The sequence below is a fragment of the Paramisgurnus dabryanus genome, chromosome 16, assembly GCF_030506205.2.
Source record: "Paramisgurnus dabryanus chromosome 16, PD_genome_1.1, whole genome shotgun sequence".
Lineage (NCBI taxonomy): Eukaryota > Metazoa > Chordata > Actinopteri > Cypriniformes > Cobitidae > Paramisgurnus > Paramisgurnus dabryanus.
The window spans coordinates 26,816,546-26,843,454 of NC_133352.1; the positions used below are offsets into that span (position 1 = coordinate 26,816,546).

General features: G+C 37.0%; 1 protein-coding gene across 1 annotated transcript in view; it reads left to right on the forward strand.

Annotated features, from left to right (window-relative positions):
• Window positions 1–26,909, forward strand: part of lingo2 (leucine rich repeat and Ig domain containing 2) — a 332,834-nt gene that overhangs the window by 188,866 nt on the left and 117,059 nt on the right. Inside the window, exon 4 of the mRNA XM_065273765.2 lies at window positions 11,831–11,916. The gene's annotated coding sequence lies outside the window, so the exon portion shown is untranslated. The remainder of the gene's footprint in view (window positions 1–11,830; window positions 11,917–26,909) is intronic.

Sequence of the window (26,909 nt, forward strand, 5' to 3'; positions counted from 1 at the left end):
TTCTGCTGAATAAGCCCCTGGGCTTCAGGATAGCTGAGACTATTCTCTTAGCAATGGCATGGCTGCCACCCATGATTTTCAGCCTGGCATTTTGTGCTTACCTAAGCTGTATGTGTGCTCATTTAGTTCAGCTTCCCTACGGTAGAGGTGCATCTCAATCTTTGATGAGCTCTCCAGAGAATGAACAGTTGCCTGTATAGCAACCTACTGTACAGTAAAATAACATCCTTAAACCCACTGAAAACAAATCATCTTTAGGCTTTAACATAAATACGGTCAAGATTATTGAAACAAGGAGAAAGAAATCCTAGATTACACCGGGCTTAAAACTCAATTATTTCCCTCCTATTTATGAATGAACTGAAACACGGTTGACACGTTGTCATGTGAAAAATGCCTTTCTTTGGTTCGCCAGCAGCCTGCAGGAGGTATTGTTTCTTTACCTTCATTTCCAAGAGTCTGATATCGAGATTCTCACGCCGCAAACTGTTATTGAGGTTGTGATATATTTTCTTTTGATTTTATTATACCTATAAGTTTATTTATCCAAGCACAATTTCACCCTCACAATAGTAGCGTGTCATGAACTGCCTCAGCCATAACAGATGCTCCAGAATTGAATATAGATTCAAGTGAGCCAGACAGGCTGTCTGATGAATCTCAATTTACTGGTGACCGTATTTCACGGCTGCCTCAGTCTCACGAGTAAGGACGAGAAAAAGAGGAAAGCAATACATGCCAAGCTGCTGTTCTGTAGAGGTGAATATGACACACATTCAAATGAGGCCAACTGACAATCACTGACTGACTAACTTACTCATTTACAAACACAAAATATATCGTAAACATGATTTTTATTAATACAAGAACTGCCCTTACTTTACATTACAAACATTCCTCAAAATATCCTTTGTAAATGTAAACAGCCTTGTAATAACATGAGAGAGTGAAAAAAATGTTGACCGAATTTTCATTTTTGGGTTAACTATCCCTTTAACTATAATTTAAGCCGTAGTTATCTTTACACGTCTTTTGCACATGAAGAACAGTACATTGATTTTAAGACCACCCTGTTGATGTAGGAACAATTTTCAGTTTAAGGATTGTAAAATCAATGTTACAATGTATACAACAAACAGCTGTTATTGGAGCTTTTGTATTGATGTGAAAAAGGCCTTAAAAGCCAATTTAAGATAACCCAATCAATAACCACCAGATCAATAACAGAGAGGTTTTTAAGAGGCAGATGAAGACCAGCATGCACTACAGAGCGTCACACTAATAACATCAATAAATGCTCTTGATCAATCTCATTTAAGGGCAAGTGTCATTTTATCAACTGTTTTGTTCAATTGCTTCCCACTGCTCTGTTATGCAAACAAATCAAGCTGTCATTACTGGACTTTAAGATAGATGTGATTTATACAGTACATGTATTATGTTGTCATCTCAATGAACCTAGATGCAAACAGCATGTTTGATGTCAAACAGCACACCAATAAGTTTGATTTACTTTACTTAAAAGTGTGCTTTACATTTTTATGAATGGTAAATGAGAGGATGAAGATTTAGGTGGCAATGCTAATAATACAAGATGATCCCTTAATACAAAAATTTTACCCTAATTAGCCCCAGCTAAGAGATTCGTGTTTCTACACCCATGGGTTAAACTCTTTTTTAACAAGCTCATTATGCTTACATAATGATATCTCTAAGAAAAATCAGACCTGGTACCTTAACAAATGGCACGGTCTTCAAATGAAAAGCATTAAATAACGCTGCAATTGGGTCATTCTTCAATTGGGGTTGCAAATGAGAGGCAGAAATTGTAGAAATGTGTGTTTGTTTTCTTTTATTAATGTTTTGTTATGCATTTAAAATTAGTTTAATATGCTATATCCATTAAATTGAGGCTTAATAGCATGTTTAATTTTAAATAAAAATAAAAACAATGATGAAACATTCAGTTGTGTCTGTGGTAGGGCGACCAGACGTCCCGAAAACCTTTGGACAGTCCCGAAATCTAAGCTGCTGTCCAGAATCCCGAATCCTGCTCTAATTGTCCTGAAAATTATACCGAAGCAAAATCTTGAGTAGTTATTATCTGATAAAACGTGAGCTATGAGTTTGACTCATCCTGCAGCCAGCCCCTGCCAGCTGCTCATTGGCTGCCACATCTTATTGTTTATATATATATATATATATATATATATATATATATATATACAGGCAGTGACAGTCAGTCGCGTGAAGGAGTCAGATCGGTCGTGGGCGAGGTGTTAAAAAAATACTGTACTTATATATGATTGGTTCAATTTGAAATTCATTATCTTTTATTATTAAATAAAATAAATAAATTAAACTATTATTGGATGATCCCTCCACCCCCCGTAACGTTTGCACCCCATCCCGAATTTTAGCCTGATCTGGTCACCCTAGTCTGTGGTGTTACCAATATTTTAAGTAATTAGGACAGTAACGCCACATAAATTCAGTTTTTTTTATAGAGGCTGCCATCATGATGATTTCAAGATTATGGGACATTTAGGAAATATAAGTAAGCATGTATTAATTAAAAAAATTATTAAAATATGTAAAATCTGCTAATTATAAACATAACACCACAAACACTAAGAAAGTGTAACACATGGAATTAAGCTAACTTCAACAAAATTAATAAAAAAAAAATGCACTCACTCACCATGCACCCCTCAGATCAACCAGCACCTGCAATGACTTTTACACACTGAAAGTAGTCCAAATAGGTTGTCCTCTTTTCTTAAAGGGGTGAAACACATTGTGGTAACACTATATATATTTAATAAAATTGTACATGCTAAATAAAATCTATATTCACAATATAACCACTTCATTTGTGTTAAAATGTTATATTGTTGCAATTGCAATCCATGATACCTTTTTGAGGTTTGCATATTTTGTTACAAATGCAATCTCTCAAACTCAGTTAAATATGTCTTGTTAGTGCACAAATTGTGTTTATCCTACATAATACAAACATATACACGTTATAATTTATTGCTATTTAAAGTTTATTTTAACTGTTGTAAAGTAGAGGGCCACCCAAATAGAATAATTACCCATTTTGCTTATATAGTTTTTTTTATGAAGGCTGTAAACAATTTTTTTTTCAAACTGTCATCTCATAGAAGATGCTTACACTTGAACACAGAAACAGCAGCTCTCATGTTCATCATGGGGTGCAACAAATACAAAAAAACACTCAATGTTATGTAAAATTATATCATATTTTGCTCTGCTGCCAGTAGGCTTAGATATTCTAGTCAGCTAGACACTTACTGTATATTTTGTGTTACACTTTTACATTTTATTATATGCTATAATAGTAATATATTGGTATTATTAGGTAGACAAACCCTCAAGACTTTTTTTGCTGGAAAACTGGGAGATGATTTCGTTTCAATAGTTTTTAATTTGCAATATAATTCACATCTGTTAAAATGCAGACAGCTGCTCTGACCAAAAAAGCCCCAGTGCCCTTGCATTACAGTACATGATGTCCTAGTTTAATTTAGTGATATACCTGCACAAATGTTTTGCTGATGTGAAAATAAAATGTGTCAGACCCACTTAGTGTCATCGGTATTAAAGAACTGACTTCAGACTATTTCTACAGATTTTGTGTGGGCCATGCATATAATGTATTGTGACTACAAAACAGCCTAACACCTCTTCAATTTGAAGCAGACAGCATTACTTTAATTAAAATCACAGCCTTAATAATCGCATTGTGAATTCAACTCGATAAATTGAAGTCCTGCTTTATGCAAAACCATATCACAGAAGATGTCTGACACCAGTATGTTTTTCACCAGTACTCTCTCTTTCATACTTCATCATTGTAAACATTGTTTCTCTTTGCACTCTTTGTGTGTTTATTTGTGTGTGGTGATGTGATAAGTGCTCTTAGTGCATTAAGTTCTTGTTGTCTTGACTTAAACTGCACTGGGGCCGGGGGTAAGACGGTTATCTGTGAGATAATGAGAGCAGACACTGTACATGTGTCTGTGTGCGTTGCCATTTCTCATTTACCGAATATAGGGCTGGCAAACCAAAGAGACAAAGAGCAGAGAGAAGACAAGGATGAATGTAGAGAATTGGGAAAATGAGAGTAGAAAATGGATGAGATGGCCAGGGGATATTGAAAACATAAGAAGGGGCTCAGATGCCAAAGCCACTAAACACCACCTCCATCAAATATAAGATAAAGTATTATTAACCGAATGCTTTCGGCATGTATTATACATTTATCAAATACTTTTCCTTCAAATCCGCTTCAGCCGTCCCCAGGCCATTCAGAAATACCCGGTTCATAAGAAATGGTGGGCACACGATGATAGATACAGTGAAAAAGGCAAAATAAGATGCCAGTAAAAGTGGATTTTGAACAGCGCTGGACTGTAAAAAAAACTATTTTAACAATTTTAAAAGCAGGTCAATGCATCTGTACAAAAGTCACAGCCTATCAGTATAATACGTACACTGTCATAAAAATGGTCAAAAATGATCCCTAGCTGTCACTGAGGCATAAAAGGTCCAAATATGTATTTTTAGGTACAACCATGCATATATTGTGTGCCTTATAATATGCGCTCATTGGTACCATTAGTACCTATGAGATACCAATATGAACTGTTTGAAGGGTACCTAGCTCCCTGTAACAGTAAGGGACAATTTTTTACACAGTGTACGTACTTCAATTTAAAGTGTCTGTAATTTTTTTAATGTTCAATAACCTGCTCTACATCTTAAATGAAACCTCAGTAACGAATCCAAAACCTTTCGACCCTTTCACATTATGCATGCACCCCTAATTATGTTAATTTGCTTACAGTACCTAAAAGAAAGGAATTTGCAAAGAAATACACACAGTTTATGCTGATGGAAAAGTAAGGATAACATAGAAGAATTCGGAGGGTTAAGTGAAAGTATTACTGAAGAAATAAAAGCAGGTAGAAAGCATGAATCTTATCCAAACCCCCTTAGGAGGATTAAACAATTGAGCCTTCACTCCAGCTGTGAGATATGTCCTACACATTACCACAAGCTACTTCAAGCTTCAAGTCAGTCTACTGAAACAGTCTATCCCCACCAGGATCAAACTTGCCCCATACTAACCAGCCACACTAAAGGAGTCTCATTAAAATCAGTACGATAGAAGCTCCCTTTTAAAATGTCACATTACATTAGAGCACAGTTTATACCTGTAGTGCTTAACACTTAGTTCTTGGTTTTAGGGAACATCAATTCGCTGTACCCTCCCCATCCCCTGTCACCTTCCGGCACCCATTGGAATTCCCACTTGTATCAAAATGCTCCATCTACTAATTCCCACAATGATGGGATTAATTGGTGTGTTGTTATCCAACAGGCCCCAGGTTGATTCACAGCAAAGGGTAAATCAAGCATGAACCGAAGGCTAATCAAGCACATGAGATTGAAAAGGATTTAGCAACATGTCTATTTGGGTAGAATAATTGAATGAGATATATAACACTGTGGCCATTGGTCAATGAGAGGACTGACCAGTGTTTAATAGATACTACTGTTTATGTATATGGTGTCCTATTACATGTAATAAGTATGTAATTACATAGTTATTAAATGGTCAAAGCTGACATTGGCTGTATTACAGAATTGAACCAAACAAGTTTTGACACATGATGGTTTTATTCAATGTAACATTAAAGGATAATTCCGGTATTTAACACTTTGAGTCTCATTTCTGGTTTGTTTTGGATGAACTACAGTGTTGGACACTGAAATTTTGACAATGGGTCGTGTCTTGACTTTTTGACTCGTTTAGAAGCGTCTCTTGACTGCTTCAGAATGGAAGTCAATGGCCATGCACAAACATATCATTAAAACAACACTTAACGTTCATTTTCAAAACTGTACTACTCACCGAGTGGTTCGTGGTGTTCGTTGATAATTAAAAACAAGTTGTGTAGCGAAATACAGTTTCTGTCGTGTCTTATTTGGCATTTTGTAAAATTCTATTGATTCATTGCTTGATGATATATCACTTCGCCGCTGGGAAACAGAATAAATTTTTCCCATATTTGATGGCTCAGTGACCAGCTTTAGGTTTGAAGTTGAGCTCGATTGTGACTGTCTATACGCTAGACACCAAGCGTACTTGTATGGCAAAGTGGTTGTCGCCATCAAGTGGTCGGGAGTGTGCTAACGCTTCAGACTCAAATATAGAGCGGAAGTATATACGCGGTTGTGAGGTATCTGAAAAAATAGTTCCACTATAGCAAATAACACGGATTGAAATCATACATTGCGCCAATATATTTGTTTTTAATCATCAACGAACACCACAAACCACTCGGTGAGTAGTACAGTTTTGAAAATGAACGTTAAGTGTTGTTTTAATGACATGTTTGTGCATGGTCATTGACTTCCATTCTGAAGCAGTCAAGAGACGCTTCTAAACGAGTCAAAAAGTCAAGACACGACCCATTGTCAAAATTTCTGTGTCCATCACTGTAGTTCATCCAAAAAAAAAACAGAAATGAGACTCAAAGTGTTAAATAGCGGAATTATCTTTTAATGGTTAAAATCAAACTTGATTATCATTTTCTCAGAGCTATATAATGAGACTTTTCACAAACAGGGTCACATTTATTTGATTTTCATTGTATGTTTAGCTGTTTTACAAAGTGTTTATGTGAAGATATTTAGCAACAAAACTGCCAAATTGTGAAAAGCACAATAGAAACGAACTTGACTTTTTATTGTTAATGAAGAGAAAGTGAAAATTACACTTCATCTCAATAGTAAAAATAAAAAATGGGTTCAGTCTTTCCAGTAAGTTGAAAACTTGAGAATTCTATGAATGTACCCAGGTGCCTTATGAATGCTTCTCAATACCCTTTTGATAAAAAGAAAAAGTTCATCCAGAAAGAATAAAGCTCTTTGTTATTAGTTATAAAAAAGTAGCTCGAGCAGAGGTGAACAACCAGATATTTTCTGAATCTACTTTTTTGAATAGTGATGAATATAAACTCTTGTTGAAAATCTTATCCAAGCATCTTACACTCTGTGTTGTTTTGATCTACGACTGGGTCAGATATATTAATGCCTTTATAAGAATTATGGTTCAATCTACATTCTGAGTAGTTTTGAGATATTTAGCTTTAAAGTTTTTGCAGTACATCTAACGATTTATTGTTTATTTTTATAAAATGTTTTAAAAAACACATAATGTAAATAAGTTTACATAATTGTCACAAACAATTATTTTGCTAATTGATAATAAAGTAATTTTATATTTATTGATATTAAAAATAGACCTAAGTGAGCAATACTCTTTAAAATGACATACACTCACCTAAAGGATTATTAGGAACACCATACTAATACTGTGTTTGACCCCATTCGCCTTCAGAACTGCCTTAATTCTACGCGGCATTGATTCAACAAGGTGCTGAAGCATTCTTTAGAAATGTTGGCCCATATTGATAGGATAGCATCTTGCAGTTGATGGAGATTTGTGGTATGCACATCCAGGGCACGAAGCTCCCATCCCACCACATCCCAAAGATGCTCTATTGGGTTGAGATCTGGTGACTGTGGAGGCCATTTTAGTACAGTGGACTCATTGTCATGATCAAGAAACCAATTTGAAATTATTCGAGCTTTGTGACATTGTGCATTATCCTGCTGGAAGTAGCCATCAGAGGATAGGTACATGGTGGTCATAAAGGGATGGACATGGTCAGAAACAATGCTCAGGTAGGCCGTGGCATTTAAATGATGCCCAATTGGCACTAAGGGGACTAAAGTGTGCCAAGAAAACATCCCCCACACCATTACACCACCAGCCTGCACAGTGGTAACAAGGCATGATGGATCCATGTTCTCATTCTGTTTAGGCCAAATTCTGACTCTGCTATCGGAATTTCTAAACATAAATCGAGACTCATCAGACCAGGCAACATTTTTCCAGTCTTCAACTGTCCGATTTTGGTGAGCTTGTGTAAATTGTAGCCTCTTTTTCCTATTTGTAGTGGAGATGAGTGGTACCCGGTCGGGTCATCTGCTATTGTAGCCCATCCGCTTCAAGGGTGTGTGTGTTGTGGCTTCACAAATGCTTTGCTGCATACCTCAGTTGTAACGAGTGGTTATTTCAGTCAAAGTTGCTCTTCTATCAGCTTGAATCAGTCGGCCCATTCTCCTCTGACCTCTAGGATCAATAGGCCATTTTCGCCCACAGGACTGCCGCATACTGGATGTTTTTCCCTTTTCACACCATTCTTTCTAAATGCTAGAAATGGTTGTGCGTGAAAATCCCAGTAACTGAGCAGATTGTGAAATACTCAGACCGGTCTGTCTGGCACCAACAACCATGCTACGCTTAAAATTGTTTAAATCACCTTTTTTTCCCATTCTGACATTCAGTTCGGAGTTTAGGAGATTGTCTTGACCAGGACCACACCCCTAAATGCATTGAAGCAACTGCCATGTGATTGGTTGATTAGATAATTGCATTAATGAAAAATTGAACAGGTGTGCCTAATAATCATTTAGGTGAGTGTATATAATAATGACGAGGCAATAATAATTAGTTACAATCAGGCCCGGTACTAGGCTTGCTGGACTGGGGGGGCAGTCAGGATTTTTGGGTGGGCAGCCATTTCTCGGCTAAAATGATTCATACACTAAAATTATGGATGTTTCAATCCAATATTACTTTGCATGTCTTATAATAATATGTCATTTTGCACGTTCACATTTTAAAAGTAGATGCAATTAGATTAATGATTTATAATGTTATAATGATTACACTAGTTTTACACATTAAGTCACAGTTAATGAAATCAGGCAAGCAGGTGATATAAATATAAAGCTGTACATATAGCTATATTTTATTAATGTTTACACTGCATTTAATCTATTATTTTACTTATAGATAAATTAAAGCCATTCTTATACCAACCCTACCCAACATATGCCTTTATTCTAAATAAACACTTGTTAGGAACTTTATTTCCACTTCTCAAACATTTTCTTCATGTAAAATAATGTATTTTCAATGTGATAAGCTGTATTGTCATTAATTCCTGACCCTATCATTGCTGCTGCAGCAACCTCAAATATCACAACAAAGCACAACGCTTTAAATAATATATTGTTGCATCATGTAAGCAATTTGACATGCATGAAAAATTCGTCAAAGGTTATCCTGTTTGCCTATAACAGCACCAGACAAAAGCACAAGCCCTAAAATACTGTAAGTGTGATTTGCGACGAGACCAAAGATAAATCACACTGCTTTGTACATAACACAGCAAAGTAGATATTATAATACAACGCAACATTATAAAATACAACGTTTTACCTTACGATGACCTTGCGGAGTGAAAGCTCCTCCTGAACTTAAAAGTCTGTAGATTTTTGCGTGTGAAGTTTTTCTCAAATGCAAGCTGAATGAGATGATGAATGACGATGACAAAACCGCTAAAATTTGAATTTAAAACTGCACGCGATGCTCAGCTGTTACAATACTTTATATTTACTGTATAACCATCTTATATCATTTATATCTACTATATAGTATGCCACAACCAAACTGCATATTCTAATTTTAATAAACAGAACTACGTCTAAAACAAACACATTAAATGCTGCTGGAGACTTGCCATTGGCTGTTGTATTTGAATGAATAAATAATGAGGTGAGTCTAAGAAAGGATAAGGGGCTATTTTGGGCATGTTTTACTATAAAAAAAGTTTTAAATTAATATGTGTTGGGTTATTACGTTTATGTAATACTAAATTGCATTGTTTTTGATATATATTTTAAAGATGCGTTTTTTTTTAGTTACCATCATAGAGAACAGTAGTACTTTTCCTGTGACTTAAATACTGCTGAAAAGACTTCCAAGGCTTGAATAAGCTAATCAGACTTTAGTGGGCGGGAGCTGAATTCGCTAGCGCTTGCCTAAAGAAGACGTTTTTTGTGTAAAGAGACTCCGTTATTTTAAGGTTGGCTGGACATTTTTGGGGGGGCACAAGGAAAATCTGGGGGGGCAATGCCCCCCCCAGCCCCCCTGTAGACCCGGCCCTGGTTACAATTAAGTATCAAAACAAAGTAAACTTTTTTTATTATAAAAACATTAAAATATATGTAATAAAAAACTTTATTTATTATAGCAAATGCCTTCAAAGGGCACCAACGGCCTGGCAATTGCTATTTTATTTTTACGTCTTTTTACGTTGAGGAACGCTTACTTTTGGCCCAAAGATGTTAAAATTCACTTAATCTTTAATATTTACTTCTTTACTGTAGAAATGAAAAAGCCACTGCAAATCATGCAAACTCAGAGTTAGGGTTTAAACTGCTGAGACTCTCCACACGTTTATGATAAACAATAAAACACAACGGGCCTCAGACTTTATAGGAGTTCACAAACGAACATTATTGGAAGCCCAAACAAAAAGCACACACAGTAAAATACAGAATGCATGAACTATAATAGGTTTTGCCACAAAACCCAACTTTATGCTGATTTCACGAGACAGCTTTTCACCTCAACGACAAATCTTTTTAATATTGTCTCGTAACGCCCCTATTATTACAAAGGAAACCATTTTGTTAAATTATGTTGATTGCCCTAAGGTATTCTCATTGAGTTTAATAAGGTAAATATGTCTGTCGTCCATCTGTGGTCCGTTTAGTAAATGGGTAGTTTAAAAAAAAGGGAAGGCACGCTTTCTCATTTCACCTTGAGCAGGTTGAGTTGCCCTACTTTTTAAGTGTACACTGTAACACCCACAAGCATGAATCAATATCAAGCATCTTTCGGGCTCTACTTCAGAAATCTTTTCATATGACATCAGAATCTATTATGTTTAAGCAAGCACAAAATTATTGCTCCAATATGGTATGAAGAGGATATACAAGTCAGCCCCATGAAGTAATAAAAGAAAATATCCATGTGTATAAATGGAACCTTGAGGAATCATTTCACCCATTTTGCACTCTTCCTTAGCAAGGCCATTGATATTCCCCGGTCGTCCTGATCACAGGCACCAAGCATAACGACAGGATCCAGGGATAAATGATCAAACAGGGGGATAGCTATTGTCCTTGAACTGCTTAATGGGCTACTAATAGCACTCAGTGTCAAGACTGATTTTACAAGAGAGTCCAGAAACAAACTTTCTGCTCTTTCTTTTTCCCCACTGCTAGAGTCTGTGTTCCACAGCTTTCATTAGCAATTCAGGACTGGTGTTTGCATAATCACCTTGCCTCCGTCTACTGCCAGGCCTGTATGGAGAGACTCATTAGTGTCCCTTCGAGAGAGAGAAAGAAAGAGAGGGAAATGCTGTCAGAATAAAGTGATTTCCATAAGGCGTAGAACGGATATAGACATTCCGGATCCCTGTGAGCATGTGGGGGTCTAAGTGTCATAGAGAGGCATTCTGTGTAGTGTATAAGAGGAAGTGAAAGGGTAAAGCCTCTTTTTCATGTCAATCTTTGTACATATTACATGATATTGATTCTTCAAAAGTTTCATTGTGGTTTGGACTAGAGTTTGCTGGAAGGGCATATGAAACCCAAGCCCTGGAGATTCCCGGTAAAGCCTTGAAACCCAAAGCTTGCAGGCAGCATTGCAACTAATAACATACTGTGTTGGTTTTCCATTTATAATGTGTGTGTGTGTTTGTGTGTGTTTTCTCCAGGTTATTGACTTCGTATTTGCTTTGTTTATTTCCTAATTACATGTTGTTTTGTCTCTATACTTGATTTAATTGTTTTCTTTCTTTCTTTCTTTCAGACTTAAAAGGCAAACCCTGAGGAGAGGGCCCTATAGTAAAGAGAAAAAAAAAAACATGGCCAGTGGGAAGATCTCTTCTCCATGTGGTGAGTAAGAAACATTCGACTGGTTTTTCCGTGCAGCTAACATAAATTGAATAAACACTGCACAATTTATTCTAAAAACATTAATGTAGAGCTTCAAACAAACTGATCGCTCAATATTTAAACAGCATTTCCATTTTAAAGCTTTTCAAGTCTCTGATGACTGCTGATCAGAGATGTATATTCACTGTTTAATCCCTTCACACTCACATGCATAAATATATAACTGCATGCACACTTGTCAGAGTATGACACAGAGCTGATATGGATTTATTTCCCCAAATATCTCCGAAAGTAGAGGATGGCAGCGGCGGGACTGAGCAACGGGGTAATAATTTTGGTACAGTTGAAATAAAGAGCCATGCATCAAAAAGGGCCCGGGTCCCTCAAGATGCATTAGGTCTCAGTAATGGGTTCTTGCAATAATGGTCAGAATCTAGGCGAAAAACGTATCGATTATCACACAACCTGCTTTACCACACCCTCATTTTTCTTCATGCACAAATAATGGAGAGACAAATAGTTGGCTCTATTATGCCATGGGCTGCTTGAAGCGATGACTAAATGTATAAATTATAAAAAACGATCACTGCTTAAAAAGAAAACAAACGCATCCACATGCCACTACACATTGTGCATACAGATTCTGAGTTTCAGCGTAAAGTGTTGTACGTGTCTGATTTGAGTGTGTCCTGAACTTCCTAAATCTATTGTTAATCTCCTCGGATTAGAAAAACAAGGTTTAAAATGCGTCCCTGGAAAGCATGCTTCTACACAGACGTGATGTTTTCGTGCCACTATACATCTCTTGTGTTTTGTGCTTGGTGTAGTTAGTCTTCACTTTCGCTCACTCCTCAAAGCTGTTCAGCATGCAGCCTTCAGGGTAAAAGCACCAAAACTGCTATGATTCACATTGTTTGGGTCCATATCCATTTGACCTTCCTGTGTGTTTTGATGAGTGATATTCATAATAATCTTCTCCCTTCTGTTGTTTTCTGTCTTGCATTGTACATGTAATGGGTGGGGTCATGGTAGGGCATGTGCGGTGGTCAGGAATACATTTGTCAGTGCCAGTAATGGTCAGATGTAGCACCACATGGTGGATCCTGCATTTAGGAACTGTGGGAGATTTCTCGTTGCATTAAAAAATATACAAAAATGTTTTACATATTCTATGTTTTTTTTTGTGTTCATACACATTAAAATGATTTCTCTCTTTTTTCTCACTTTATCTATACTGTATCTTTCCCTCCACCCTGGAGTCTTTGCTTCTCACTTGAACATTTTGCTAATGCGTGGCCTTTATTGCTATCCCACAGTAATGCCATATTTATGTGCTGATGCAATTTTTAATTTGTCTATTTGGAAAGATATTGTGATTGTGTGTGGAATATATATTGTCGTGTGCCATAATCACAATCTACACTTTTATCTTGATGCTGGGTTACAGTATGTTGCATCATAGGCACTTCTGTAGAACCACTGACCATTTCTTTCTTTTCTTTTCTTTTCTTTTCTTTTCTTTTCTTTTCTTTTCTTTTCTTTTCTTTTCTTTTCTTTTCTTCTTTCTTTCTTTATTTATTTATTTCTGTGTTCAATTTTTAAGATACAGAAGACATTAGGGAAAGTTAAATGTGGCTTTGTGTTCCTTATGTCTTTGATTAGATGTGTACAAATTCCATAGTATCAGAACAGATACATTTAAACATGTGTCTACCTGTATGTCATTTTGACAAACCAAAAAGAGATGCAGCTCTAAATACGACAGCCATTTGTCACATTTAAGCTTTAGTTACAGTTTAATTTACAGTTACAGATGCATAAGGAGACTATTAGTTTTCTCACTGGAATTTAAAGTAAAACAATGTGTGCTCAATTCTGTACAAAATATAGTGCTTTGAAAGGGAAGTAATTTTCTTTGAATATGCATTGTTCCCTTTGGCAATAGTGCAGCTTGGATTTCAAATCAATATTTGACTTTAAGGACATCATGCTTTGTTTTACATCTTCCATTTTTGTCTTTCTGTTAAAGATCAAAAATGGATGCTAAGTATCACATGAACCCATTGCTATGCAAAGATGCCCTCTTCGCCTCTGTATACAAAATGAATGACATTCAACTACTACTACTAGAGAAGATCAGAGATTCATGTTTAGTTCACAGCAGGGGTGAGATGAAAACTATTGTAATGATTTTAAAGGTTAAAAACATGAAACCTGTTAAAGTTTATTTTATTGTTAGAACTTGATTTAAGTTTAAGATATCGTCCACGGGGCAATTTGGTAAGCTAGATGTAGAAGCAAAAAAATATATGTACATGTGCTATGTGTAGTAGATTCAGATACAAGGCACAATAGTGAAATAGTCTGAACCTTAACGCCTCATTTGTGTCATGCTTAGCCAAAAAATGTCCTTTTAATTGAGTGGAAAGAATTGTCTAATGACACATTTAAGTACCTAATCTATTAACATCCAGGTAGGCAATTTGTTTTTATATAAAATGCAACTTTAGACAAATTCCCACCAAAGCAAGACAGGATTTAGGTACAACATCACATTTTTTTTCTACATCAGATCAAAAGTGAAAAAGTCAAAATGTGTTTACAGATACCTTGTTTGCAAACAGTCGACTCTATTAAGGGCACCTATTTCATTGCTTAAAAAACACGTTATTTTGTGTATTTGGTATAATACAATGTGTTCGCGTGGTTTGTGGTTCAAAAAACACATATTTTTTCACATACCGAACATTTTTGTTGCTCCAGATATCCATGTCTTCCTCAAAACTCATCCGTCTGAAAAGTCCCCTGGATTGGCCAGCTTACCAGTACGTTGTGATTGACTTGAATACGCTTCTTACCCTGTTCATAAGTTTAGCTCACAATGCAATGCTCACTCCACCCAAGTAGCAGTGCTTCGCCTTCATATAGGTCCCAGTATGTATACGGTTAAAAGATGGCTGTGTCTCATATCACCTTGTTATTTGTACACGGGGTGACTATACAAATCACAACACATAAATAGGAAAATGTTCGCATTATTTTGTCACTTATTGGGAGCAGTTTGCTATGTGGAGCCATTCACTTCCAGTCTTTGTGCTAAGCTAAGCTAGCGAGGGCTGCGTCAGACAGAGTTACAGCTCGCACGGAGATGAGAAAGGTATGTATGGACTTATCCAACTCTGGGGGATACGGTGAATAAGCTACGTTTCCAAAATGTGGGCGTGTTCCTTTAAGTCGTTTTTATCATTATTAGTCGAACCTGATCCAGAAAATGGCAAAGAAAACTTTGCCAGCGCGGTTTGAGCAGGACATAACAGATTGGTAAGGTAAGGACTACTAAAACTTTAACTCCTCAACTTAGATGAATTAATACATATCTATCTTTTTTCAATGCATGCACTGTACAGCGCGTCGTGAATGTGTTAGCATTTAGCCTAGACCCATTCATTCCTATGGTACCAAACAGGGAAGCCACCAAACACTTCCGTGTTTTTCCTATTTAAAGACTGTTACATGAGGAGTTATACCAGTAAGTATGGTGCCACAAAATACAACTTTTTTTTGGTACCATAGCAATGAATGGGGCTAGGCTAAATGCTAACACATTCACAATGCGCTGTACAGTGCACGCATTGAAAAAAGATAGATATGTATTATTTTGTCTAGGTTGAGGTAATAACATAATTTAATGTGGCAAAAGGGTAGACTATTCCTTTAACATGTACACACACTTATACACTTAAGGAAATGAAAATTTGTGATCGGATAGTAGTTCCTCTTTAAGCAAACATCAGTTTTCACGTTTGGCCAATGTGTGTCAAAACATTGATGTGTTTGACTTAAGATGATGAAATCCTTAAACAGCATCTGTTAGACTGTACAACATGACATTTTAAATGAAAACCTCTGTTGCGATCTCATTTCTAACAGGTGCAGGGCAAGGAAAACTTCCTGATGACATTATCCGTATATAATAAGTATGAAATTAACAGACGACCTTGTTGGGCAATACAGTAAAAAAGATCTTCCCTCATAATTCTCTGGCAGTTCACAAGCCTGTAAGATATAATTATTGAATACGAGTGAGTATAATTTGCAAGTTTCCCAAGTGTTAAGCAAGTACAAGCGTAGAACATGAGTTTAGCATCAAAATTGAATCTTTACACTTATTTTTGCCCTTTCCAGTATCATTTGGGTATAGGATATTTACATCTAAGTGAGCGAAAAATGGAGTTGAGGTTTAGTGTGAATTGAATAATATGAAGCTGTTAGTTCGTATAGGAAGGTGAAAATTGAATTAGAAATTTCGGAGGCCTACGCTAAGACTACTGATGAGGTTAAGAGGAGTACAGTATATCATCAACCGCTCCGATTGTAACACCACAAAGTGTCAACATCACGTTTCGACAGGAGTCAACAACACAGCCTGCGCAGTCTCAGGCTTCTGTTGCAATTTAATTAGACCAGATGAGTCCTGTTCAGCCAACGACTCATTCATCGGGGACGGCCAGAATGTCAGCCACCATCTTGCGCACTTTTAATTAAAAGAAATGTGAGCTGTGTTGTATACAACTGTGACTTGTTTTACTTGGGTTGTTTTGCTGTCCTCAGCTAATTGCTATTAAAAGACTACATGTGGCTAGACAGAGCAGGTTTGTTCTAAATCGTTGTCCAGCACGAAATAGTTGACGTTTGATGTGCCATTTTGGCTCCATCTGCCTTTGTGACCTTAGAAGTCGGTTTTTGCAGAGCCGTGCAAATTAATTTCGCCCCTCTCGCTGCAAGAGATTGATATATATAACAGATTTACAACTCAGACAGCTAATCAGGATTTATCTTAGGTTGGTTCACAGTTTAATAGTACCACATAAAATCCGCTGGAGTTGGTTAGCTTATTTAGTCATTGGTTTACTTTGCATCCAGCATCTGTCAGGTGTGTTTCGGAGTATGAATAATTAAACTTCAATAAATGTATACTCTGTCATTTAAAACACCACAAGAAAAGCAGAGAATAACAGATGTGTCAATACATCTTTCATCGAGTGAGAATAACTGCTGCCAAGGTGGATTTGAATCATTTCTTTAAATTACATCTTGTATAAAGATTAGGGCTGTCAATTCAGCATTATTTTATTAATTTACATTACAGTATATAATAAATAAAAGCAGATTGCGCAGAATGATTGAGTTGTTTACACAGGATGTTGTTCACTTGAAACTGCATCTTTGAAGTGCTGTGTTCATTGCTAGATGATGACGTCAGTCTGCATGTGTACGTGGACACTGGCACAAAAACATCATAGGCAGAATACAAAAAGGCATTTTTTTGTCTTGTGCGTCTACCTGAGACAGATTGATTTACTCCATGGCAGTGTTGTAGTCGAGTCCTAATCAAGACCAGCAAATGAGTATAGAATCAGAGTCAAGAGTCCACATACAGCTTTATCTGGACTAATGCCTTTTGGTTTTGGCTCAATCATTCAAAAAATATTTGAGTTTGATTAATTATATTTTTACACAAGCAACACACACATCTCTGCTACAAATGAACATTTGAAGTTTGTTTCTGGTACTTACCATTCTTGGACAATTACATCAAACGTGAAAGAAGTGCAAACGTTACAACTTACCCCATAGGTGGGGTTAATTGTAACAGGCAGGGGGTTAGTTGTAACACTTGCTAAAAATTAAGTTTGCAGGCAAATATTTCAATTCTATTTTGTTTATATACTTGAAGTGGATATTGTTTATATATCTGTCTATAATAGACAGGTATCCACACTGTATTCATTCATCCAGCCCTTTTCTAACAATAGTTCAATTATAAATGGATACAATTGTCTAAATATTATGGGTTTTTTTTATATGTGACCCAGTCTGTCATAACCATACTACAGTTTCAAAAATCTAATTCTGAGATAATGAGCATCAAAAGTCGTCAAGATTTTAGCCATTCATTTAATTATGATTTCAATTTTTGACGTGAACTTTTTCAATCAATATAAAAGAAATGAATAAAAACAAATTTGACACACAATTTTTGATAAGACATGCACATTTATTTTGTTGGCAGCCAGCAATCATTTGTGTGTAGCCTATTTAAAACAACGGCAAGAATTACGCTAACGTTAGCTGTTTTCATATCGTAAGTGCTGAGGGGTTAGTTGTAACACAGCGTTACAATTAACCCCGCTGGGTCAAAATATTTTCAAGCCCACCAAAAAAGTTGCTAAGAGCTACAGACATATTTCAAAACGATGCTATGTTTTAGTCAACAAGACACTGACAAATATGACATAGCATTGGATTTGGTATCTTACACACCCAACTTAGAAACCGAAAAAAAACAACACATCCTCATCCCATGGCGGCAATATTTGACGCCACTTGACCATGCGTCAATATGTTACGCGGAGGGTATACCCTTCGCGTCATTTTTTGACGAACTGGGGACTTCAATACTATTAGGTACGCAAAATTAAACAGTTGTCGCCTGACATTGGGGTTAGGGATAGGTTTGGGTAGGGATGTCATTATGTAAATCTAACCCTAAATCAACGCGAAAATGGTACGAAAATAGGAAAGAGAATGCAACGGACTCAATAGTATTGAAGTCCCCAGTTCGTCAAAAAATGACGCGGAGGGTATACCCTCCGCGTAACATATTGACGCATGGTCAAGTGGCGTCAAATATTGACGCCATGGGGTGAGGATGGGCTGAAAAAAACACATGAGGAAAAAATTTACTTACATGCCACCAAAACACTCGTTCATCAATAAATCTCTGGAAAAACATTATACATTTCCAATAATTTGCAGGAAATCGTCTTTTGGCAGCGTGAACAAAATACCAGAAAAATAAAACGGTCAACCTTGTGCAACAATGTAAACAGTCTGTGTTACAACTAAACCCGTGTTTGTTTTTGCCCCGTGCACCCCTACTGTAGGTCAGTGGTAAGCATACACTGTAAAACCTAAAAGTTAACTCAACTCAAACCATTTAAGTAAACCGGTTGCATTATTTTTAAAACACATAAGTTTGAGTACTGTGAACTTAAAAAAATAGACTCATATGCAGTTATGCACTTATATTTAAGTTCACACTACTTAAATATAAGTGCATAATTGCACATGACTCAAGTTCACAGTACTTAAATTTATGTTTTAAAACTTAAATGGTCTAATGCAACCGGTTTACTTAAATGCTTTGAGTTAAGTTAAATGTTCGACATAAACTATAAAAAAAAATTGGGGGTTACCTCCAGTCTCCAACTAAAACGTTTTACTTACTACAAATAAGAACACTGATGTTACAATGCTTCTTTCTTTGGGATAAGAGATTTATAAAAAAAGCGCCAATATCTGCGGGTTATTTATAGCCTGACGTTGTCATACTCAATTCTAGTCAGAATTTGAGTCTGATACCGCTCCATTGAGCTATAATTATGAGGCGTGTCTCAACCGAAAAATGCCTCTGCACTCAATTGGATAGACCTACGACCAATCAGAGCAACGGAGTGTGACGTATGTTGAAATTACATCTTTGCAGCCTGACCGAACTGCTAGTTATTTCGCTACAATGACACTAATGCTGCGTTCCAGGCAACCGGTAACCCGTAACTCACGAGTTCAAAACCACGACTCACGACTTTGAACTGGGAGTACATCGATCTAGTACGAGTTCACGGGTGGGAAGTCACGGGTTTGACTGCCGTTCCAGTGCACTTTCACCGGTAGAAGGTTGTAAAAACACGAGTTACAGGCTGCCTGGAACGCATAGGGTCGTGAGTCGTGGTTTTGAAGTCGTAACTCACGGGTTTAAAAGCCTGCCTGGAACGCAGCATAACATTGTGATTATACTGAGTTAGCGAATGTACATCAACACCTATTATGTTTACAACATTTCGTTTATATCACAACATGAAGTATTTACTAAGTCAAGGAGTAAGACTATCTCTTACCATTTGTACGTTAGGTGCACTTCATCCACGACGATACCCATTACGTTGGCTTGAAAATATTAGAGCCTAGCATGTCCCTCCACTTATTCAGCAACTACGATTCCGAGCTTCCGAAAAGAAGCTGGCAACGATCGCTAATAATATCCATCTCGTCGTGCACGCTGAGTTGCATCGCCGTGATAACGTTACCCATTTCAGTTGCGACCAACTTTTGTCGAATAGGAAGGACGGCAAAAACATCAACAAATGCCCTGCTCGCGTTTCTCTGTTCCGCTTTTAAAATCAATGCTCTGTCGATATCTTTTAGAACAGACTCAATGTCAGAATCCACACATCTGAACTCTACAGCGGCAGCCATTCAACACACGCGCTCTTTGGTGACGTGGTTCATTACGTTAATGTTGATTATCTGTCCATCATCGTATAAAGCCCGCCCTGACAATTTGATTGGTTCGAACAGCATTTGGTCTAGCATAGTAGCTCCTCAACGGAAAAACGCCAGACCGATCTTCCCGTTTTCAAAATCTTGTGGGCGGGGCTAAGATCGGCTGGCACCCAGGCTAGGTTATTTACTAAAAAGTCCCTAAAAAAATAACAGAGGTGTAAAAGCTGATTTCCATAAAGACCAATGCAATCTACTAAGAGTAGCACAATAGGGTCGCAGCACAATAGTGTCAGGATCGCAATATCCTCAGGTGCTGGTGATCTACTAATGCCTGATGCGCTTGAGTTCAGCACCACAGACATCTTAGCTAAAATTTTGGAGTGTGAAATGCCAGCTAACGAAGCCATAGTACACTGAAAATAACTGGAAGACAAAAAATAACACTTGGTATTGTGTAACTTCTCCTAGTGACCCTTCTTTTTTATCCTCCAGCAAATAAAAAATAACATGTCTTGGCAAACAATATTTTTGAATATTGTGTTCTTCTGGCATTCCCACTAAACTGTTACATGTTAAAAAAATCATCTGCCTTGTACCACACACTCTCTGATCTCTGTGATGCCTCTTCAATCAGCAACAATTGCAGCCATTTAAAGCGCAAAATTATTTAAGACCTTTTTCGCTGGTAAATAATGGCGCGAATACCAGTAATATCATACGTGCAAACATTAGTAAATCTTGTTGCGTGAATCTTTTAAATACTCTCATTCCATAAATTTTGCGTCTGAAATGGAAACTCTTTGAAATCCATATGCGATCGCAAAAATAACTAGACCACACCTTTTCAGTGCTAATAATCCAATTTTTAGTAAATCCCACCAGTTGTTATTTAACCCAAAAATGATGGTTTGCGCTGGTGCAAGCTGTTAGTAAATCTGGCCCTTAGTTTAATGAGACGTTAGCAGGTGCTGTTGAAATATTTCTGCCTGTTTATTTCCACCCCTGTTGCAATGGTTTGCTATTAGGACTCTAAACCGTTGTAGTTTGACCCAAAAGGGGAGCCGTAACCTATTTGGAGTGTCCTGGTGTCCTGCTGCTTTTCTTATGATACATTTCCTTTTCTTTGTTTGTTCAATGGAAATATGAGGATCCTAATTACGCTAAGCAAGATAAGAGTCAGAGCAAGAGAGACTGCTGCTGGCCAACTGTGAGTGTCTCTTCACAAGCTTGGAATTAATGTTTAATTTATTTCTTGTGTATGATTTATTGATGCAGTGCCGTGTGTGAGTGTCTGTGCTGTGTGTTGGAAGAAGAGACAGCATTGTGTTGGATGGAACTAGGTCAGTTTATACTGTGCTTGTGTAATGTGTTATCAGTGCTGGCAAACATGCTCTTAAATTTGACTGCGTCCAAAACTACTTACATGAGAGGAGGGCCGTAAATTATTTTTGCCATGTTTGTTAAATTTAGCTTTGATGACGGCATAGAAACGTATGCAGGTGGTCATAGTAAAACAAATCTGTCAAATCATTATTCAGTCACTTTAGTGTTGTTCTACCCCTGGACTTTTATCAGGATTTATATACAGTACTGTGCAACAGTCTTAGGCCACCATCACCAGCTTTGTTGTTTTAGCAAAATTTTTATATCCATCCATATTTATTTTTCACTCTTTTTTAAGATACAAACAGAAAATACAGGACATAGTACACAAAATAAAAAAATAAAAATTCCGAACTAAATGCTTTCTTTAGGCATCAGTCAGTATTAAGTGTGACCTCTCTTGGCACAAAACACATCTTGAGCTTTTTTAAGGAGACTAAAGTCCTGAAGTCCTGATGTTGGGCTGTTGTTACTGTCTGTATGCAACAGGATTCAAGGTCAATTTTAACCCAGCGATGTGTTCTGTCCACTATTTACAGAACAAGACCAAAAATAACCCAGCCATTCTTAGAGTATGGGTGTAGCATTTTGAGAACAAAATTAAGTGACTAGATTTTGCAAACCAACACCAAACATCAAAAAACATGGTTACTTCCCTTACTGTAATGAAACCATGTTCAAATTTGGTAGAACATGGCACATACTAAAAAACACAAATGTATAGCTTTGAATGCACAGTCACTCTTGATAAAAGCTTTTGCCAAATGCATACTTTTAAATGTAAATGGTATATGTTATTTGTGTCAGTACTGCAGGTATGTGTATGAACACCCAATGTAGATGTCTGCTGTCTCCCTGTCTCCCGTAGACAATAAAGAGATCAGTGGTAAGACAGGTGGTTTATATCTCTGTGTATTGGGAGGGACAGGGATACGCAGAGCTCCAAAGCTCAGTGGCGGCAGCTTGTGTCGCAGCGGGACAGAATCTCTAGGTTTCTTTTAGTCTCACCCTTTTAGCACACAGTCAGCCACTTCAAACATCATGGGATCCTCTGGATAGCAGAAGCAGCCCACCGTGAGCTCTCAGTCCCTTCAACAGAGGTACGATCAGTGCAAGAGTGCACGGGAGGGAGCGAAAAGGCAGATAAATACATATTTCATGGAATTTTACAGTTTCTGATGTAATGTCAGAGATGTTAGAGGGGACAGGAAAGTTTCGAGGTGGTTTTACACTCACCGATCCAGGGAATTAGGTTGGGCTTTCAGGACTTAAAGGAAAACATCACAGTTTTTCAATATTTTACTATGTTCTTACCTCAACTTAGACAAATTAATACATACCGATCTTTTTTAGTGGGTGCACTTAATCTTTGTACAGTGCCTCGTGAATGTGTTAGCATTTAGCCTAGCCCCATTCATTCCTTAGGATCCAAACATGGATGAATTTAGAAGCTACCAAACACTTCCATGTTTTCCCTATTTAAAGACTGTTACATGAGTAGTTACACGAGTAAGCATGGTGGCACAAAATAAAATTTTTGTTTGGAGCCATAGGAATGAATGGGGCTAGGCTAAATGCTAACACATTCATGAAGCGCTGTACAAAGATTAAAAGTGCACGCATTGAAAAAAAGATAGGTATGTATTAATTCATCTAAGTTGAGGTAAGAACATAGTAAAATATTTAAAAAATTGTGAAGTTTTCCTTTAACCTATAAATAATATTTCTTTATGTTATCTTAACCTCTAAGCAAATCTGTTTATGGATTTATTAAATAATGAAAACAGACTTTTAGTTAATGTCATAAGATTTTTTTTAAAGCATCTCCCTGGTCATACTGCTATGCTCATTTAATGCTTTTTCATTTCATCTGTACTGTCTTTTGCACAGACTTTAATGTAAAATAAACATGAAAATGTTTGACCATTCAGATCACAGATTAATTTAAGGATTTAGAGTTTTTTTGACACTGCCAAGTTGTCTGATTTTCCTAGGCTCGCGTGCTGTTTAGACGTGCCCCACGCGTCACCATCATAAAAAATTGTTAGTTTCCTGTTACTGCAGTTTTGTTACATTGATACAATACCGAGCTAAACGCATGACAAAGCGAATGAAACGTCACAGAGGACAACATTTATTAAATGGTTATATAGTGCACATCAGACTACTAAAAAAACTCAATTTTTACACACAATATTTTTACCACGTATATAAATGTCTGAACTTTGACCATGCCTGAAGCTGAGACTATACTTAGTGGAAACGTTTTAGTTACAGCTTTAGAAACACTGATAGATGTACTGTACTTTGTAAAACACAACTCACATGTATTATAAACTATATCACATTGCATTTATTCATCAAAAATATTATCCGTCAAGGCCAGTATGTAATAACAGTGGTCTGGGGTAAGCCTTGAATATTCACAGACCCCCGAACTGCGGTGGAATCATGGAAGTGTATGCTAATGCTCTTCACACACATGCTAAGGGTCAGAAAAACACACCTACACCATGGGAGACTCGGGTTTGACCTTTTGAAGTCTGTGGAGCAGAGAATGATGTAGTTTAGAGGCTTGAGGTGGACTGAGCTCCCTGTGGCTCTGAAGAGGAGGTGGAGATGCAACGGGGAGGTGGAGGAAGAGGGGAGAAGTCTTTTGTTTCATGAGATTTTCAGCTTTCTATTTACAATACAGAGATTTAACTTTAAATGCAACACATAGGCCCAGGAAGAGACTTATGGCAATCTTTAGCAGAGACGCTAAAAGGTTTTCATTTTTCATTGTTAGAAAGTAAAACTGCTGTAGAGTTTGGAAAACCTTAGACAAGTTAAGGCCATCCCCAATGGTGCACTAGTCTTTACATTGTTAAACATTTACATTTAAGAATTTAGTAGATGCTTTTATCCAAAGTGGCAAACGAGGAAAACAATGAAGCAATTCATCTTAAAGAGGCTATAATATGAGGAGTGCATTTGCTTTAGTTGGTGGGACCTTTTCAATTCCAGCTAACGTTTACATACTTACTTTATAAAACCTAGCCACATTTAAATTTGTTAAAAATTTAATTACATTGTAAATAGAATTATATGAAAATGTCCCTCGAAATAAAAAAATATTTTCAAATGATATGTTATTAAAATATGTTGAAATATGGGAAATTCTATAGAGTTGGTGCTAACTGCTGTCCCACTAATATTGTTCCTCCCAAAATTATGTCACAACATAACTAAGATACTTTAGTTCAGAAATGCTAATCATTACATGGTTAGCTAGCACAGTTCTGAACAGTTGTACACACATAAAACTATATTTTGTGGTAAAACACCCAAAAAGTTTGCTTAATTGCAGATAAAAGATGTTTAAAAGTGATGTTCCTTTAAGTTAAATATAAAAAATTGTATTTTTTAACACATTTACCTAAAATGGTGGGTATCCACAGTATACATCATCATGTTGCTTTGAAAGAGATGGACACAGGAATGTTTTCTTATTAGATTCAAAAATGTAGGGGTGTGGTCTAAGCCAATGGACTTAAAAACATACAACACATTTTCTTCATAAAGTTTAATGATTTATAATAAAATATAAAATATAATTTTATGACTTCACTTTTTTACTAAATAAAAAATGAGACAATAATGAAATAAAATGCAAAGAAATATTTAAATTTAATTTAAAACTTTGACATTTAGGGGATATTTAATTTTATATGGGTAGCTCAGATGAAAAACCCTCTAAGGCCGTTTTCACATTAGCACTTTTGGTGCGCACCCGGGTTCGATTGACATCAGAGTACGTACATTTGGATGATGTGAACGCTGTCTTCCGAACTCGGGTGCGCACCCGCGAAACGTACTCGAGTCCGCTTAAAAAGGGTGGTCTGGGGTCCGGTTCATGTGAACTCCAGATCGGTTCGCTGCTGATGTGAGCGCAATCGTACCAAATCGCGGAAGTGAACCACTGTTAATTACGTAATATATGGAATGTCCCACCAGAACAGACGTGTGTGTTTGTGTGCGTGCACTTTCCTTAACAACAAAATGCATTGAATGCTTGCTTGACTGTTGTTCTTATTTTTTAAACCTTGGGTTTTGTTTTCAAAGAAATAATACAGAAACGCACTTGCATCTGTCTGCCCCAAACATACTAAAGTCGTTTTAATGACAACGGGCTGTCCGCCGACGTAAATTTTTGCGGAGGCATTCAGAAATCATCTCTCTGCTTGCAGTTCACGCTTGTCGTCTTCTCGTTTACAGTGGTTGCCAAGCAACATGAGAACGCGCCGGCTGCAGCTTGATGATGCAAGCGTACCGCGGTTCGGATGCAAAAATAATATGTGAACACAGTCCATGGGGGGCATGGGGAGGGGGGAGCAATCGAACCCGGGTTCGGACCAGGCAATTGCACCAAATGTGAAACCGCCCTAAGACTGTCAGTCCAAATCCGATTTTGGTGCATATCCGACAGACTATTGTGTATCACAACTGTTCAGACCCGATCTCTGCGTCCTGTAGCCATGTTCCGGGTTATCTACACTGTTTCTTTGGCAATGACTTCCCTCTGGCAATCTGTCTCGACTTCTGACGTGTAGACGTTTTACATGACGCGACAGCATGGCATAATCGAAAAGCTAGACAAATGTGATCAGAGCGGTTAGACTGAAATGGATTTCTGAAAATGCGATTTGAAAAGGATTTCAAACCACCTTTGGATGTAGCCTGAATTGGATTTGAAACAACAGATTTCATGTGGTTTTTGGCCGTTCACACATTATAAATGTGATTGGATTCCAACGGATAAGCACCAAAATCGAATTTGGACTGACAGTGTGAACAAGGTCTAAGACTCTTAATAGATTTTGCTAAAAATACTGTATTTCTGAATGGCCTGATGCCGAGATTAAGCAGATTTGAAGCAAAAGTATTTAACGAGAGCATTCGGTTATGGAATTTAGTGGCTTTTGCATCTGAGCTCTTCATATAATATCTTCAACAATAGATAGTAGAAGGATCTTACTAAACATCTAAGATCTAAATACTTAAATGCCTTTAAAATGCAGTTTGTGCCCTTTCTGTAGAACAGCCCATAGATAATATACTATATTCTCGTGTATATATATATATATATATATATATATATATATGCCAATGTATAAATTAATTTCTTTAAAGATATTTCTCTTAAATACAAAAAATGGTAAGTACGATTTTTTTCCATTGTAGCCTGCTTTGAGTCATTTTGTTGTTAGGTAGTAGTCCGGTGT